Genomic DNA, 16,082 nt, shown 5'->3' with positions numbered 1-16,082 from the left:
AACAGAATCATGAGACTCTCCAGCTAAAGAGAAGGAAGACAAAAAAAACCTCCTGCAAATTACCTTTCTCAGATCTCAGTTCTCATGAAATGGAAGCAGCAGTGGCTGCTGTTTCCGTATCAGATGCTTCCAGCCGGGAGCAGAGGGCACATCTCAGCAGTATCACAGTTCAAGGTCGCAGGAAGAACAGAGTCTGCATATAGATACTCCAGAGCTCAGTCTTCCTTCTGGTTTCTGAGTGTTTCCTGTCTCCCAGCCACAAACTCATAGAGATTAAAGCAGTTACATTATGTTGGTACTGTGGTATGTCAGAAGTAGAATTGTGAGAGGGCAGAAAGCTCTTGGTTCTTCCTAACAGAATGAGAAAGTGTGAGGTGCAACACAGGTTTTGATGGGTTTGCATGACAGTAAAAAGATAGATACATAAATTATTCTCTCACCATGCAACAGTATACAGTTAGGGGAGTGTTGAGTTGCAAGTTCAGGATGCCTTGTCCAATGGGAACAACAATTATTAAGTATTTAAAGACTTTTTTTAAAAACAAAGGAAAAATAGAAGACTTAAAGTATTTAAATTTAAGGTATAAAATAATTTATTTCAACTTCATTTTTAACATCTTTTCCCTTTCTATATACAGAAAAAAACCCTTTGAGTGATAATCTCTTGTAGACTGAAATGATCTTTAGCCACTCTCTGTCCAAGGTAGCTTCAGTAACCTGAATGTGCTGTGGAAATTACTGCTGCTTTCAAAATCATGTCTATTTTCAATAAGATGAAACAAACAGACAAACAGTGAGAGAGGAAAAGGAAGGGGGAGAACAGAGAAGGGAGGGAGAGCAGGTTTCAGCATGGTGACTATAACCATAGCATACTCCTGAAAAAGCTGGCAGCCCACAGCTTAGGCAGAGGAACTCTCTGCTGGGTTAAGAACTGACTGGAGCGCTGGGCCCAGAGAGTGGTGGTGAATGGTGCTGCATCCAGTTGGTGGCCAGTCACTAGTGGTGTCCCCCAGGGATCAGTGTTGGGCCCAGTCCTGTTTAATACCTTTATTGATGATCTATTTGATTCTATGGAATGAAGGAACTGAGACAAAGACGTGCACCCTTTTACTGTGTGCTATAAAGGATGCTTCTCAGCTCTCACTTCTAGAACACATCTCTGTAAAGTAGGCTGCTTTGCATAAATGCAGTCACTACCATGAACCATCATCAAAGAAAGGAGCACAAATATATCACAGCATTTTTTCTTGCAGCCAGCTGAAGTGAGTTAGCAAGGTCAACAGGAAGCAGTAGATGAGGTTTTAATGAGTGATACATCTGCTTCTGAGAGGAAATTTTTGCATGAGAGAAGTAAAACCAAAACCAGCACAGAGTGAAGAAAACCACAGCTTTCAGCCCTCTGAGTGATATCTCTGCTGCCTCAACAAATGAGCAATGTAAGACAGCAGACAACACTGGTATGCAGACAATTTGAGAGTGGAAAAGAATTACAAAACTTATCCTGCTCCAAACTCATCTAAAAAAAGCGTATAACACTCAGGGGGAAAACCTGAAGTTGACATCAGTCTAAGAGAGTTCAAATGATGCAAGACTTTGGAAAATAATCCTTGTCTCATTGATTAACTTGACAGTACAAAGTCTGAAATAAATTGCTTAGTTAAGAGAAGAAACAGAGAAGACCTGAAAGAGGGGAACTGATTAAATGGAGAAGTTGATCTCTGAACTAGATTTGTAATGGATTAATTTCTTTGTTTTACACAGAAAAGTCTCTATAGAGTCAAATGTGTCAGCTTAGAAAACAAGATGACTTAGAAAAGAGGGTAACTTAGAAAATGGGGTGTTTCCTGTACCTAAGCTTAAATAAAATATAAAAGGAAGATAATCTTTGCACTTCATTTGTAAAAAGATTTTTCAAATCTATAAAAGAACCGCAGAAAATCTTTGGAGTAAGAATAGCAGAGGCAAGAGTTTCAACAAAGTCAGACACAACCAAAATTTTCCTGGTTGGGAAGTTTTTATGTTGCTTATCTTCATCAACCATGAGGACTGGATCAGCCATTGCAAAGTAGCTGCAGAGTCACTTGTGGAGCAAGATCGTGGTTTCTAAATATGTTTCCTGGTCTTTAACAAGAGTTATTATGAAGGGACAATGTTTCAATAGGTTTCAGGTTACTTCTAAGTCTGATTTTTTTTTTCCCCTTAGAGAAAAACAAATCAAAAAAAAGGCAAAAAGTTCAGCTTCTATATCAAACATGAGCTAAGTATTTTAAATTGCATTTTCCAGCAAGAAGCCAGTAGATAGGTGGCAATCTCTTTTGCGTACATGTTGTAACGAGCATCAAGAATTTGAAAACCTGAATTTGAACTGAAAAAATGTAGAATTGCTAATATTACAGCTATAAGAAAATGATCGTATATCTTTTGTTTGATTGTTGGGTTGATCAAAACCAGATCACTGTATTTTATAAGTTATCTTTATATCTACTCTTTTTTTCATCTAAAGTCCACTACTGCTCGCCACCCCCAGCATTTGAGGACAGTTTCTGTCTTTAGGAGTTAACTGTAGCAGTTTACTAATAAATGGATTGTATCTCCCAAACCAGTTAAATCAAATCTGCAGCTTCAACATTTCAGCAGGCTTGAAATTAATATAAATTTAACCCACCAAATATCTCTTAGCTTGCATTGTCATCTGTCGCTTTCTGCCAGTATCTTAGCATTAAAAAACTGACTCCCATGGATTACTGGACTAGAAAAACAGTTTGTTCTCACTTGACTTTCTAACCAGTTTCTCAATTTCTTATTGATGTTTTAAAGTTATTTCTCAGAGGCCATTCAGATTTTTTATGTGCTCTCGGCTTGGTACTTTAGCCCAAATATACTTCCACTGTTTCAAACCATTAAAAATGACCTTATATATTTCTACAGCACAGGACTTCATTTGTCCTACTCTGTAAATGGAGGCAAAGATTGCGTCCTACTGCTTTAGTTTGCCTAGAGTAATCTCTGTCTACTGCTGACATTCAAGTCTCAGGAAACGGATTATTCAGAAAGTGACTCATACCAGCAAGGCTGCACATCTGTCCAGGACAGCTGGATGCCAAGTGACCTGATCAGAGCAGTACCTCCACCTGCCTTTAGGACACCCAGAAGTCCTGAACAAATGGCCACGGCCCAAGTGCCCAGCTTTGTCCAGGAACGCAGAGTGTAATGGCTATCCATACAGGGTGCTCACAGCATGCTTGATCTGTTTCCTGTGCCACCAAAGCAGAACTGCAGAAGCCCTGGGTCACAGGGCTCCAAAGTCACAGCAAACAGTTGCATGGCTGGGGGTGTTTCAGTCCTTTTACATAAGTTTCAGTTTTTCACATTTGGGAAAGTGGGAAAGAAAGAAGGAAGGGAGAAAGCAGAGAGAAATGGGGGGAAAAAAGTCATTTTTTTAAATACTTTTTTACTTAATAATTACTGGAGAATAAAAGAATAATAGATATATCTAAAATACATTAAAAGACATCTCCACGATTTATGACAGCCAGCACACTTCACAATGTATGTCTCAGTTCAAGTTCAAACCAAATGCCATATTTGGATCTTTTCTGAAGTTCTATGTGACAGGGCATTTCCCTTGCAGCATGGGGTATGCCTTCTAAGTACATATTATAGTCTGATGAGGGCTGAAATGTTTTAATTCAAGCTGATGAAGCTGTATAGCATATCTGAGTGAAATTTAATTGCCTGTAAAATACAGGTCAGTTTAGATGATCTAATGGTCCCTTTTGGCCTTACACTGTACAATATCTCTCAAACAAACCATTAAAATGTTGCTGTGTCTAGTAATCACAAAGATAACTAGAGCTTTTGTAAATGCCCTCTAATTTAAAGGGTACCCTTTATAGTCTGCGTACAAGCTCTAATTAGCTATTTTAATAATTCTTCTGAATGTGATAAGTGGTTTATACAACCTGGAGTTTAACAGTTAACTGGTACAGTAGAGCTCAGATCTATACAACTAAACTCTCTTGTCCTCCACAGCTGAGACCACATCTCTCAAAGCAGTATAATGTTTCCCAGCACTCAAAAACTCAGATGTTCTCCCAGGCACTGTGTGGGTGAAGAGCAACTGTCCCAACAAATTTGCAGTAAGAACTATATTAAGAAAACTAACTGTAAGAATGATTGCAGAGGCCTGTGTCCCCTGCTCTGTTTAGTTTTAAAAGCACACATTTTTTTAAAACTTAGATGTAATTTGCATTAATGTATTTATTGTAGTTTGGCAGGTGCCTGGAGGAACAGCAAGAACGAAGGAAGAAAGGCTCAGAAACAAAGTACTGCTTAGCAAATTCCAGGAAGTTGTTGAAACAATGACATATCTGTTGGCTTTTGTATCATTAGTTTATGATTTTTGCCTATACAAACGTATATTCAAAGCCAGCAAGCACAGCTTCATTTGAAAGGAGTTTTGTTCCTCCCAGATGCAAGTAACACCTAACATTTCCCTGAGGGCTCTGATGAGGCCAGACCTACCGGGGGTCCCAGCAGGGTAAGGTGGGTACATGAGTAAGATGGACATGGCTTTTAACTACCTGTTTCTACAGAACACTTTGCTTCAGCTGCTAAATTAGCATATATTAAGAAGTATGTTTGATCGATGTGGGGCTCTGGTCACAGGGTTCTTGTAGGAAAGCAATGTAAATACCTGAACTCCACCAGTCTGCAAGTTCACTTGCGTGTAACAAGGGGTGTGAAACTTTGAATCAAGGCTTTTCTTTGACAAGCCAGTGCCTGCTTTTGAGTCTTGCTGACATCTCTTAACTGTTGTCCTGGAACAAGGCACTCTGCCTTTTTCAGCATCTGCCTTCTGTATGTCTTGTGGTGCAGTAACACTGTTCAACCATTAGTGACACAGTTTTGTAGGAAAGCAATATTTGACTAATGAGATATTTTCCTCACTGAGGTTAATCTGAAAGTAAATTAAGCAGTACCAAGGTATAGACCCAGGCATTTTGACTCCCAGCTGCCAGCGTTTTTAGGTCATTAAAACAGTCCCTAATACCTACTGTTGTGCAATTATCAGAATTTATTCCTAATGGCTTACTGGATCTATTTTTTTCTGTACATACTATAACTAAAAAAATGTGCAATATATAATAAAAACATGTTATATTATTATATATAAATAATGAATAATAATAATTTATATTGTTATATATAAAATATATAGTAATAATAATAATAATAATAAACTTAAGTAAACTTTCAGTCTAGAATTGCCATCTAGGCTGGCCATAAAATTGCTCAGTCAACTTATAGGTGCTAAAAATTTACTTTTGATGCTTAAAGTTAGGTGCAACTAATTTTAACCTTAATTGCATGGTTTTTCATGTTTATATATTTCATGAGAGGGTTTTGGGGGGGTGTTACATTGGAAATTAAATTTCACTAGACAAATTATCTCTCTTACCTCAGAATAGCTGGCTTCCTTCACAACCGTGGGACGAATATGACCAAAACCATGTTTATCAGGTATGCAACAGATGTTGCACTCAGTTTTCTGTTGTCACGCTAACACTGTCTAGGTGGAGGGACTCTTGAGCACCAATCTGTTTGCAAAACTTATAGCCAGACCTTGGTTGGTGCCTTCCTGCTGAAATAGCAGTGTGAAGGAAGCTGTATTTATGTCTTCAGCATCATGTGAACCTCTCTGAAACCATACAGGAAAAGCTCTCTTGTGCAAATTAAGCACACTGGGCTGCAGGTTTGACAGATTTTTCTGCATATCAAGTCTTCTGGGATTGTAGATTTCTTTTTCCAGGTCTTCAGAGCATGCCAGAGAGGTTGGTAACTTTAGTGCCAATTCATGGGTACTGAAGCCAATGTTGCAGATTATCTAAATACATAAATATGTCACCTTGTTCATAATAGCTTTTCCTCCTTTCATCAGCTTAAGTATTTCTGACATAATTTCTTCGTGCTGCTTGAGTTACTTGTCTTCTTATTCCAGGACCTTAAAAAGACTTGGAAATAGCCACAGGGCAAGTTCCACTATAAATTTCAATTGAAATATTTGTTGATGTAAAAATCTGTGATACAAACTAGTAGAAACAAGCAGTCATTTCAGATATGAATATTCTGAAATATATTTTTTAAATACCTTTTTTTGTATCTGTAGTAGTAATAGCACTGGCTCATTAGATGTAGAGAATGCTCTAGTCATATGCTCCAGTCATATGCTCCTTAGTATTCAAAACAAGATTTACAACCTATCACCATTACAAGATATCTTTTCAAATTATTTAAAAAATGTTTTTATTATTAATTTTGATGATTAGTTATTTCCATGAAGAACAGTCCTTGAAAAACAAAAATTCCTAACCCTTTGAAATGACTAGGCTGCAGCTGAGTCACTAATTATTTCCATGAGTTAACTAGATTAATCATTCTGCCTATAGCAATGCTTCATATTTATTTTACCCAGAACTTTAATCCAGTTTTCATTGTATATAAACCTGTGGCTACTGTGCTTTGGGAAAATAAGCTATCCCTATCACTAGAGATGCATATCTTTAAAAAGAAGAAACTTTTGTATTCTGTTCTAAAATCTGTAAACAAGAAAGTCTCCTGTTGGCAAATCTAGCTATCGTATTTCAGTTTTGAACTTTTCCAATAAAAAGCAAGGCTTAAACTGACTGAAGTTAAAGGAAAATTTAAACAGCCAAGAATATCTAGCTGAACAATGAATTTTAATATAATATTTTTAAAGTGTATTAATTTCTGGGGAATTGAGAATTTGTTGGTTTTCAAATATATGATGATGGTATGATATAACACAAAAAATAAACACCGGAGTATTTTTCACTTTTTAAAAATTGATCTTAGTAGCTTAAATGCACTTTTTAACCTTGGAAATGGTTTGTTGTAGAAATCCCTCAGACAACAGCAGAAAGTGGCAACTGCTGAGTGTAAGCTAAAACACACCATGAAATTTGTGTTCCTGCAATTGCTTGTATCCATACATTTGGCATAAGTTCGGGATGCTGTTTTAGTGGCAGTGTTGGAAGCACAAGGAGGTTTTGAAATTTAAGAACCATAGAAATGGATTTTAACATCATGAGGAACAAGGAAAAGAGTTGCAAACATTTTCTTGTAGCAAGCATGGAACTTCTTTTAAATTCCAGATGTGGTTTTATATTAGTGTCTCTTGAGAAAGCAACCTTTCAAAATCAGCCTTGAAAACATAGTTATGGTTGTCATATCCCAAGGTAAATAACAAGCTTGTTGGCTGTATCATCTTGGAAAGCAAGTATTATTTGTTTGTGCAGCTAGAACTCCCAGTCCTTGCATTATTTAGAGAATTCTTCCAAACGAAGATAACTCCTATAATAACCTTGTGGTTGCAAGGAATTGGATAGAGCATGAGGGGAAGTGGCAACAAAGGCTTCAAACAAGGTAGCAGTGAATGAATTGGCAAGGAGAGAAATAGTGATAACATGAAAGTCAAGAAAATGCCAAGTAATTGAAAGAATGATAACATGATGCAAAATTTCTGTTTTTTTCTTTTTAATCTCATATAGGTGAAAGTATTGTAATTTTTATCTGAAGCAGGAATTCTCAAATTAGAAATATATAGATATATATGTACGTTATGGAAGCTAACTATTACTTCTTTAAGAAATGCCTTAAATATTCAAGGGAAAAATAGACATTGCCTGGACAAGTGAATGACTCATAAATACTTTGTCATGCACTTTGATTAAATAGCACAGGAAAAAACATGGAAGGGTGTTTCTTACTTTTGAGTTGGAAGAGAACAAATTTCCTCCTGTAGGAAAAATATGGCATCATCTTATCCCACTGGAGCACACTAATCTCTTTCAGGGAGTGAGACACCAGAGATATTCTGTCCCATGGCACTCAGTGTTTTACAAAAACAATGTGGGAAACAAGTTTCTCACTCCCAGAGTCTCCATTTGTTCAAATACCTTCCCCGAACATGCAAATTCTTTTCAAAACAAAATACTTCCCAAATATTACACCTCACACACACATACACACACACACAAAAAGAAAAACAAACAAACAAACAAACAAACCACCAAAAAAACACCCAAACCAAAGCAATCATTTTTTAAAGCTCTACCCTGTGTCTCAGCCACTGTTCTTTTGTTGCTGGTGGGAAATAATGAATAAATACAAAGTCCCTTGAAAAAAAAATCAGAAAACTAAGGAAAGGCAAAGATCTTACCCACTATGCCCTTGTCCATGTTATGAAGTTTAAGATTTAACATCTACTTACCCTCAAAGCTCACTTTCAAAACCTCAGATCGTAAGTGGCATTGTGTTGACTTTTATCTCCTACACTGATGGTTGGGAGTTTACAACCAACTGTTCTTCTACCTTAAGGAAACATCTCCTTGGACCTCAGCCACTGCCTTTGTACAGTTACCTCATAAGCCATAAAATCTAACCAAGTGAAAAAGTGGCCACACATTTCAAACTAAGCTTCTTGTTTGAAAAATGAACCTCTGAGAAAATAACTGATGAGTGATAATGGTGTGGTAACTCAACATTAACCATGCTGCAAAGCTCTGAATGAATTCTACTCCAAAAGGGCTGAAATCCTTTTAGAAAATCAGATTTTCAGAGCAGGCAGACATTATCTTTAAGGTCACGTCCTCTGCCCTCTACTGACATTCCACTTAAATCAATATGTGGCCTCTTACCTAAAGTCACTGTTCAACACATATTTTGGATTTTAGCAACTGTGTGATTTACTCTGACAAGCATACTGATGGCTTTGCCATTAGATAAGTTAGGACACTGACCTTCTCAAAACCACGTGAAAATAACCTCCAAAGAGAAGACATTAACCTGCCTCTAACCCACAAGCAGTTCAAGTGTACATTACAGACTAATTCTTCTCTGAAGCCTTTATGAAAGAGCAGCTGCCACAGGGCATCACATTTTGTTTGTTCAAAGAAAGATGTAATGCTTTGGAGAGACCATCAGAGCTCACTGGAGAGCAGGTAGCCCCTCAGTTGGATATCACAGTTGTTGCTAAGGTGAATTATTGCAAAACAATCTATTGAAAGTATTGTCCTAATGTTATAGGTAGTTCAATGGCTATTTTCAAGAAACCAATTACCTCAAACCAGTATGTTACCCTAAAGGTTGTCCTTCAAGTTCCAGAACCCACAGTGGGCCAGCAAAAAAACAATTTTGCCTGGTCTCTTATGGGGTCTGTTTGTGTCTAATTTCATTCTAAATAAAGATCATAAAGCTAAAAACTCCGCACGTTCTTCCACTAGAAGTTCACAAGTGAAAAGGAGATCCCAAAGAAAATCTAAAAAGGGACAAAGGAAAGAGAAGCAGAAGAAAGAGGGAAATTATAATAAAATCAAACATATGCTCAGTGTAAGTGAAGTCTTTGCATAGTGAGTGAATATCTGTAAATATTTCTTGACTTTGTTGTGAAAGATACGTCAATAATCAATGCTGACAGCTGCCTTGTACTAAGAAGCTGAATGAAGTTCCACTTGCTTGATAAATTTATTGTCAATGAGTTGCACCAAACTTCAGTGTTGCCTTTTTTATTTGTCATTTATTATCACCATTAAATAGCAGTTCCGCACTGCTACAGTCAGCTGCTTGGTCAGACACCTGAACCTATCATTCCTATGATAAAGCATCTGCCAAGCAAAAAAGAAAGGGTTTGCTTTGGTCCTATTGTAATTTTAAACACACCACCGAAACATTGATAACCAAGCTTATTAGGAAACAGCCTGCCCACCAGGGAAAATTTCCACCTGAATTTAATAAAAATATGCAATACAGTTTAGATTTTTATGTTTTATATTTTAAAGTACAAAGTGATGGTTGTTTTTCTTTCCCATTTAAAGGATGAATTCCAATTTATCATAAAACAGAGGTGGTTGAACAAATTTGAATGGTTCTAGAAGCACAGTACAGCATTTTGTTGCTAAAAGTGTTCTGGTAAATGTGCAGAAAGGTGGATGGTAATGTTAAGAAAAAAATAGCAAGGTTCAAATAGCACAGATCTCAAATATGGGCTTTGTAAAATAAAAACACATTTCATTTGAGTGAGTGTGAATTATTTCCAAATAATAGCATTCTCAGTGGTAATGGCTTTAGTACTATGTAGTTTGTACTTTCAAAAATAAGAGGCAATGGTCACTAATAAGGCATCTATTTTACTGAGATAAGGAAATTATTTTATTGAGATAAGTCAAATATTAAAACAGGAAGTAAAAAAAGAAAGTTTCACTTTCACATAATATGTTTCAAGATCACTTTCAGACACCTTTTCCAGCCATCTTAACTTTCTACTGTTAGCAAAGTTTTCATATTCAAAGCCTGCTAGGGGAGACCTTATCACTCTATACAACTACCAGAAAGGAGGGGGTAGTGAGGTGGGGGTCAGTCTCTTCTCCCAAGTAACAAGAGACAGGACGAGAGGAAATGGCCTCAAGTTGCACCAGGGGAGATTTACACTGAATATAAGAAAAATTTCTTCATGGAAAGTGTTATCAAGCACGGCAACAGGCTTCTCAGGGAAGTGGTGGAGTCACTGCCCCTGGTGGTATTTAAAAGACATGCAGATGTAGCATTTTGGAACATGGTCTAGTGATGGACTTGGCGGTGCGGGCTAATGATTGGACTTATCTTAGAGGTCTTTTCCAGTCGTAATGATTCTGATTCTAGATACAATTTATGCACAGGAGTTCAAAGCTCCCTGTGTTATCAGTCTTGCAAACAGTGCTCACACTCAGAAGTTTCTCCAATATCTGGGAATTTTCCTAAGGATATTAAAACTGACAAATATGCTTCCAACTCTTAAATGCAAAAATGCAACAGATTTCTTGGAATCTCAGATACTCATTCTCTATAGCATCCCAAAAGTTCATATGCACATTTCAAAACAATATAAACAATTAACAAAATTACTTGTTTTTTAAAAAAAGCTAAGCAGCAGGGGTTTTTTTCAGTTTCCTCTGTGTAACCACGATAATTTCTGTGTTTCTGAAGATTAAGGTAAGTTATTATAGAATCACTAATATCTGACCTTCTGTATCTCAAAAAACATTACATTTCACCCAGACACCCACAGACCAAACCCAAGAACATTTAGCCATTTAAATCCTGTACTCTGATTTCTTTGAGCCTATAGAGAAAAATATGTACCCCATCAACTCAGTACTTCTCTTTTAGGGAGTTTGCTCTCACTGTCAGGTCTTTTTACAGCTGTTCTTTATTTCTAATTCAGTTCTGTCTGACTAATGCTTCCAGTCACTGGTTGCCACTGGAAATGTCTTTCACCAGCCACCTGAAGAGGCCATTAACATCCAGCTGTTCTTCTTCAGTGATATTGCTGAGAATGAGGAAAGCTCTTCTTCAAGGTACAGATTACACTTTTGGCTCCTTTCCAGATGACATCCAGTCCTACAGCGCCAATATCCTCAGTACCTCTGACCAGTGCACACATCCTCTCACAAAAAAAAATCTCACTAGATTGATGAAGAACTAAAAAACTCTGCTGAAGAGTTTATTTCTCTCTCTTGACCATTAAGGGAAATCTGAGTGGTCTAATGTCAAAACCAAATGTCTGTGTAATATTCCCTATCTCTCTTTTAGAACATGCAGAGAAGCCCGTAATTTCTCCAGCACCATGTTAAAGAACAGCAGAATTGTTGTGTTTGGTCAGATAATTTAAGAAAGTTGATTAACATGTTGCTTCATTTTGTATTGTGGTAATTTTTAATTGAATTAAATATGCCAATAAAATATGTTGGTATAGATTTTTTCATGCCACTTATTTTCCTGTGAAATTCTAAAAATGTCAGGTTTACTTAGTTTCAGGTTGCTTCAGAAATACGTATCACAAGATAGTTTTATCTGGCAATAATTGAAGGATGATTAGACATTTGCACTGGAAAATCAATAAATATATTTCATGGAAATACAGTTACAAATATGGTCAGTCAGAGGACCAAATTTTTGAATATACCTCCCATGACAATGTTAAGTGTAGCAACTTAAGTTTTAGAGCAATTGTATCAGGCTATTTTGCAAACAAAACAAGGCAACTCTGGCAATCTCTTGAGTCCATGTTAGTTCTGTTTTGCACTGTGAAAGGACTGTAATGTATTTTTTTTAAAATGAAAATATGGCTTTGACAGCACAGTTTTCTTGAGAATGCGAATTTGACAGCAAATCCCTTGGCTGTGAGAGGCCTTGCTTGTAGTAAGTCACCTCCTGACAACTCCTAAATCAGAGGCTGAAATGAATATGAATAAATTATATAAAATGCTTCTGACCTAAAGTTGGGTGCATTTTGCCTTTTATTCCTTCAGTTTCGTATTCTTTTAGTTCCTTTCTCTTCTGCCATCTTCCTCTTTTTTTAAGTCTTTTGCTTTGTTTCTTTGAAGAAAAACCTGCAGTTCTTAGACTGGAAAGGCAGTTTTGCAGCTTTTTTTTTTTTTCCTTTTTACCATTTAAACATTTTTTTGTCTCCAGAAAGATTTGAGACATGACTAAGAACTTTGACTAATTAAGTTCTAACTTATTTCATTTTACTTCACCTCTGGTCATTCCCAGCTGTCTTGCCTACCTCCTTTCAATCACACTCTTTCTAATGCTTCTGGTTATAATCACGTGTCCTATCTATTTCTTTTCCTGAATAAGTCTTTACTTTTATTAAATATCTATTCTTCTTTTCTAGAGTGCATTTGAATTTACTATCCCTTTTCAGGCTTTTTTTTTTTCTTCAGAGGTTGTGTTCTCTGGTTCAGCTGTACTGGCAAGACTTCAATCATGATCCCAGGTGTTTGGCTCTGAAATCCTCTGGGATGGGATGCCTCCTGGCTGGAAGATAGTTTAGGAAGTCTCAAAACTCTGTTCACTTGAACTCACTCAGTAGAATAAGTGTGAAGGATGAGGTAACAGTCAAGGGGCTCTTGCCTAGGTTTTGGGAGACTGAAAAGTACATCCCACCATCACTGCCCCAACATCCCTTTCTTTCTCACCCCACTCCCTGGTCCCCAAAACTGCTATATTCAATTTTCTCTAGTGCATACAGAGAATTTTTTTACTGTTCCATATCCTAACTCCCATAAAATACTGAATTATTCCTCATTCTTACCAATTTGGCACTTTGAATGGGATGCAATTATTGTTGACGGGTATGTAAAGTTTCATGCCAATGACTCATATGAGACAGCAGCCTAATTCAGCAGGCTAGTAGGCTGAACCAGTAGCAAAGGTTGCAATTGCAGCTGTTTCTCAGTACTCTTAAGATCATATCTTTTTGCTTTGAGTAAAGTAAGTTTTAAGCAGTTCTATTCAGGACTTTTTCAAATACTGTAGTTCCACTGAAGGACTCTTCATTTAAATTAATTTATGGTTAAAAAAATGATTCTGTCATTTTAAAGCATGTTAATTCAACACAATTTACCTGAAAAGTATCTCTTGATTCAAAAGAACTTCCTTCTGACAATAGTTTAAAGCAACAGAAATTAAAAATAAAATATTGAAACAACATTCCCTTTGAAATTATTTGGTATAAAAGCCTAGATTATTTTCATTAAAGTATTCAGACTTTAATTTTATTGTGGTTTGTGGCAGGAAAATTTTTTAAATCTCAAAAATACCCACAGTGACAGATGCAACTTCTGCCCTTTTGATGAGTTTGTTATATATGGTATAACAATGAATCTTTTGGTTTTGCTACTATACAGCTGCATTTGTATCCATTTGATTCTACACCATGACAATGCATACTAATTTGCTTTCCCCACTTGTCATCCTCATGATCATTTACCTGAACATTTATCCTGGTTTATTGCATGAAAGTAATTGAGTACTTTAATAACGGAATAAATTATACACTACAACTCCAGTTTTAAATGCCTATTTCATTAACATTTTATAATTTTATTTTCTGCATAAGATCTACCATATAACTCCCTGTTGCTCCAATAAATTATTTTACAACTTTATTCAGTATTTGGTGATTATATTAAATTTATTCCGCAGCTCATACGCTACATCATAATAAATACACCTCAGCCAGGTGTTGCAGATTTCATTTGCTAAACCATTAAAAGCTCACAAATGAACGTACATGAGAAAATTACCTTCTGAAATAGATTTATTAATATTTTGTGTCTGTAACTAAAACAACCTGCCAAGAATTGAAAAGGGCATGGATGAATAGGTAATATCAGCATTCCTATTCCTCATACATAAATTTTAACACCGAGTACTTAAAATATAGAAGGGTTCTCACAATTACAGTTTACTTGATTTATTCTACTGTGTTTGCATGGCCAGATTTGGTAGTGGGGTCAGTGGGGGCTACAGGGGTGGCTTCTGTGTGACACTGCCTCGTTTCCCCCATGTCCAACAGAGCCAATGGGAGCTGGCTCCAAGATGGACACGCCAATGGTCAGGGCCAAGCCAGTCAGAAATGGTGGTAGCACCTCTGTGATACCATATTTAAGAAGGGGAAAAAAGGTATTGTGCGGAAGAAATTGTGCTCAGAGAAGAGCAGAGTGAGAATATGCGAGAGGAACAACTCTGCAAACACCAAGGTCACTGGAGAAGGAGGGGGAGGAAGTGGTCCAGCTGCTGGAGCAGCGATTCCCCTGCAGCCCCTGGTGAGGCAGCTGTGCCCATACAGCCCACGGAGGTCAACAGGAGTGCAGAGATCCACCTGCAGCCCACGGAGGAGACCCACACTGCCATCTGGGCACGCTGCTGGTTCATGTTCAGCCCTCTCTCAACCAGCACCCCCAGATCCTTTTTTCATAGGGCAGCTTTTCAGCCGCTCTTCCCCAAACCTGTAGCACTGCCTTGGGTTGTTGCAACTCAAATGCAGGACCCAGACTTTGCCTTCTTGAAGCTCATACAATTGGCCTCAGCCCATTGAGCCAGCCTGTCAGGGTCTCTCTGTAGAGCCATCCTACCTTCCAGCAGATCAACACTCCCACCTAACTTGGTGTCATCTGCAGGCTTACTGAGAATGCACTCAATCCCCTTATCCAGATCATCAGTAGAGATGTTAAACAGAACTGGTCTCGGTACTGAGCCCTGGGAAACACCACTACTGACCTCCCTACAAGCTGGATTGAGTTCCATCCACCACCACTCTCTGGGACCAGCTGTCCAGTCAGGTTTTCACCCTGTGAGGAGTGCACCTGTCCACATCATGGGAAGCCAGATTCTCCAGGAGAATGGTGTGGGAGATGGTTTCAAATGCCTTACTGAAGTCTAGAGAGACAACATCCACAGTCTTTCCCTCATCTAATAACAACTGGCTTGAGACGTTAAAATATTTTATTAAATAGGTAAACTGAAACATGGCCTGTCTATGAACTTTTCTTCCCTACACTATGAAGGTTAAGTAGCTTCAAGTGAATGTACATACTCTATCCTAGAAGCTGATGCATGTTATAGGAGAATGCACTACTAAGAGAAAAATAAGTTTTACGGTATGAAATTCCAAGTAAGAATTCACAACTATTAATTTAACCCACAGTCTAAAGTAACCTAAACAATTTTTATATACATCTGTATTGGGTCTTGCTGAGTTGGAGTTCATTTCCCCATAGTAGCTCTCACAGTGCTGTGCTTTTCATTGGTAGCTAGAAGGGTGTTGATAACACACCAGTGGTTTGGCTACTGCTGAGCACTGTAACATTTCTTCCTCAATTGAGGGCAAGATCCTGGGAGGGGACCCAAGTAGACCAGCTGACCCAAACTGACCAAAGGGATATTCCAGATCATATGATGTCAGCACAGATATAAAAGCTGAGGCAAGGAGCAGGAAGGGGGGCATTCATTGTCTCCAATGGCTGCCTGCTGAGGAACAGTTACACGTGCTGAAGCCCTGCTTCTTGGAGGTGGCCAACCATCACTGCTCGTGGAAAGTAGAGAATAAACCCTGCTGTCTTTCACTTTGCTTTTGCGCTCACAAGCTTTTGCCTCTACTTTAATAAGCTGCCTTATCCCAACCCATGAATTGTTTTTCATCTTACTGTCTCCCCTGTCTGGCTGGGAAAGGGAAT

Source organism: Chiroxiphia lanceolata, chromosome 3 (genome assembly GCF_009829145.1).
Source record: "Chiroxiphia lanceolata isolate bChiLan1 chromosome 3, bChiLan1.pri, whole genome shotgun sequence".
Lineage (NCBI taxonomy): Eukaryota > Metazoa > Chordata > Aves > Passeriformes > Pipridae > Chiroxiphia > Chiroxiphia lanceolata.
This window is presented reverse-complemented; position numbering follows the sequence as displayed.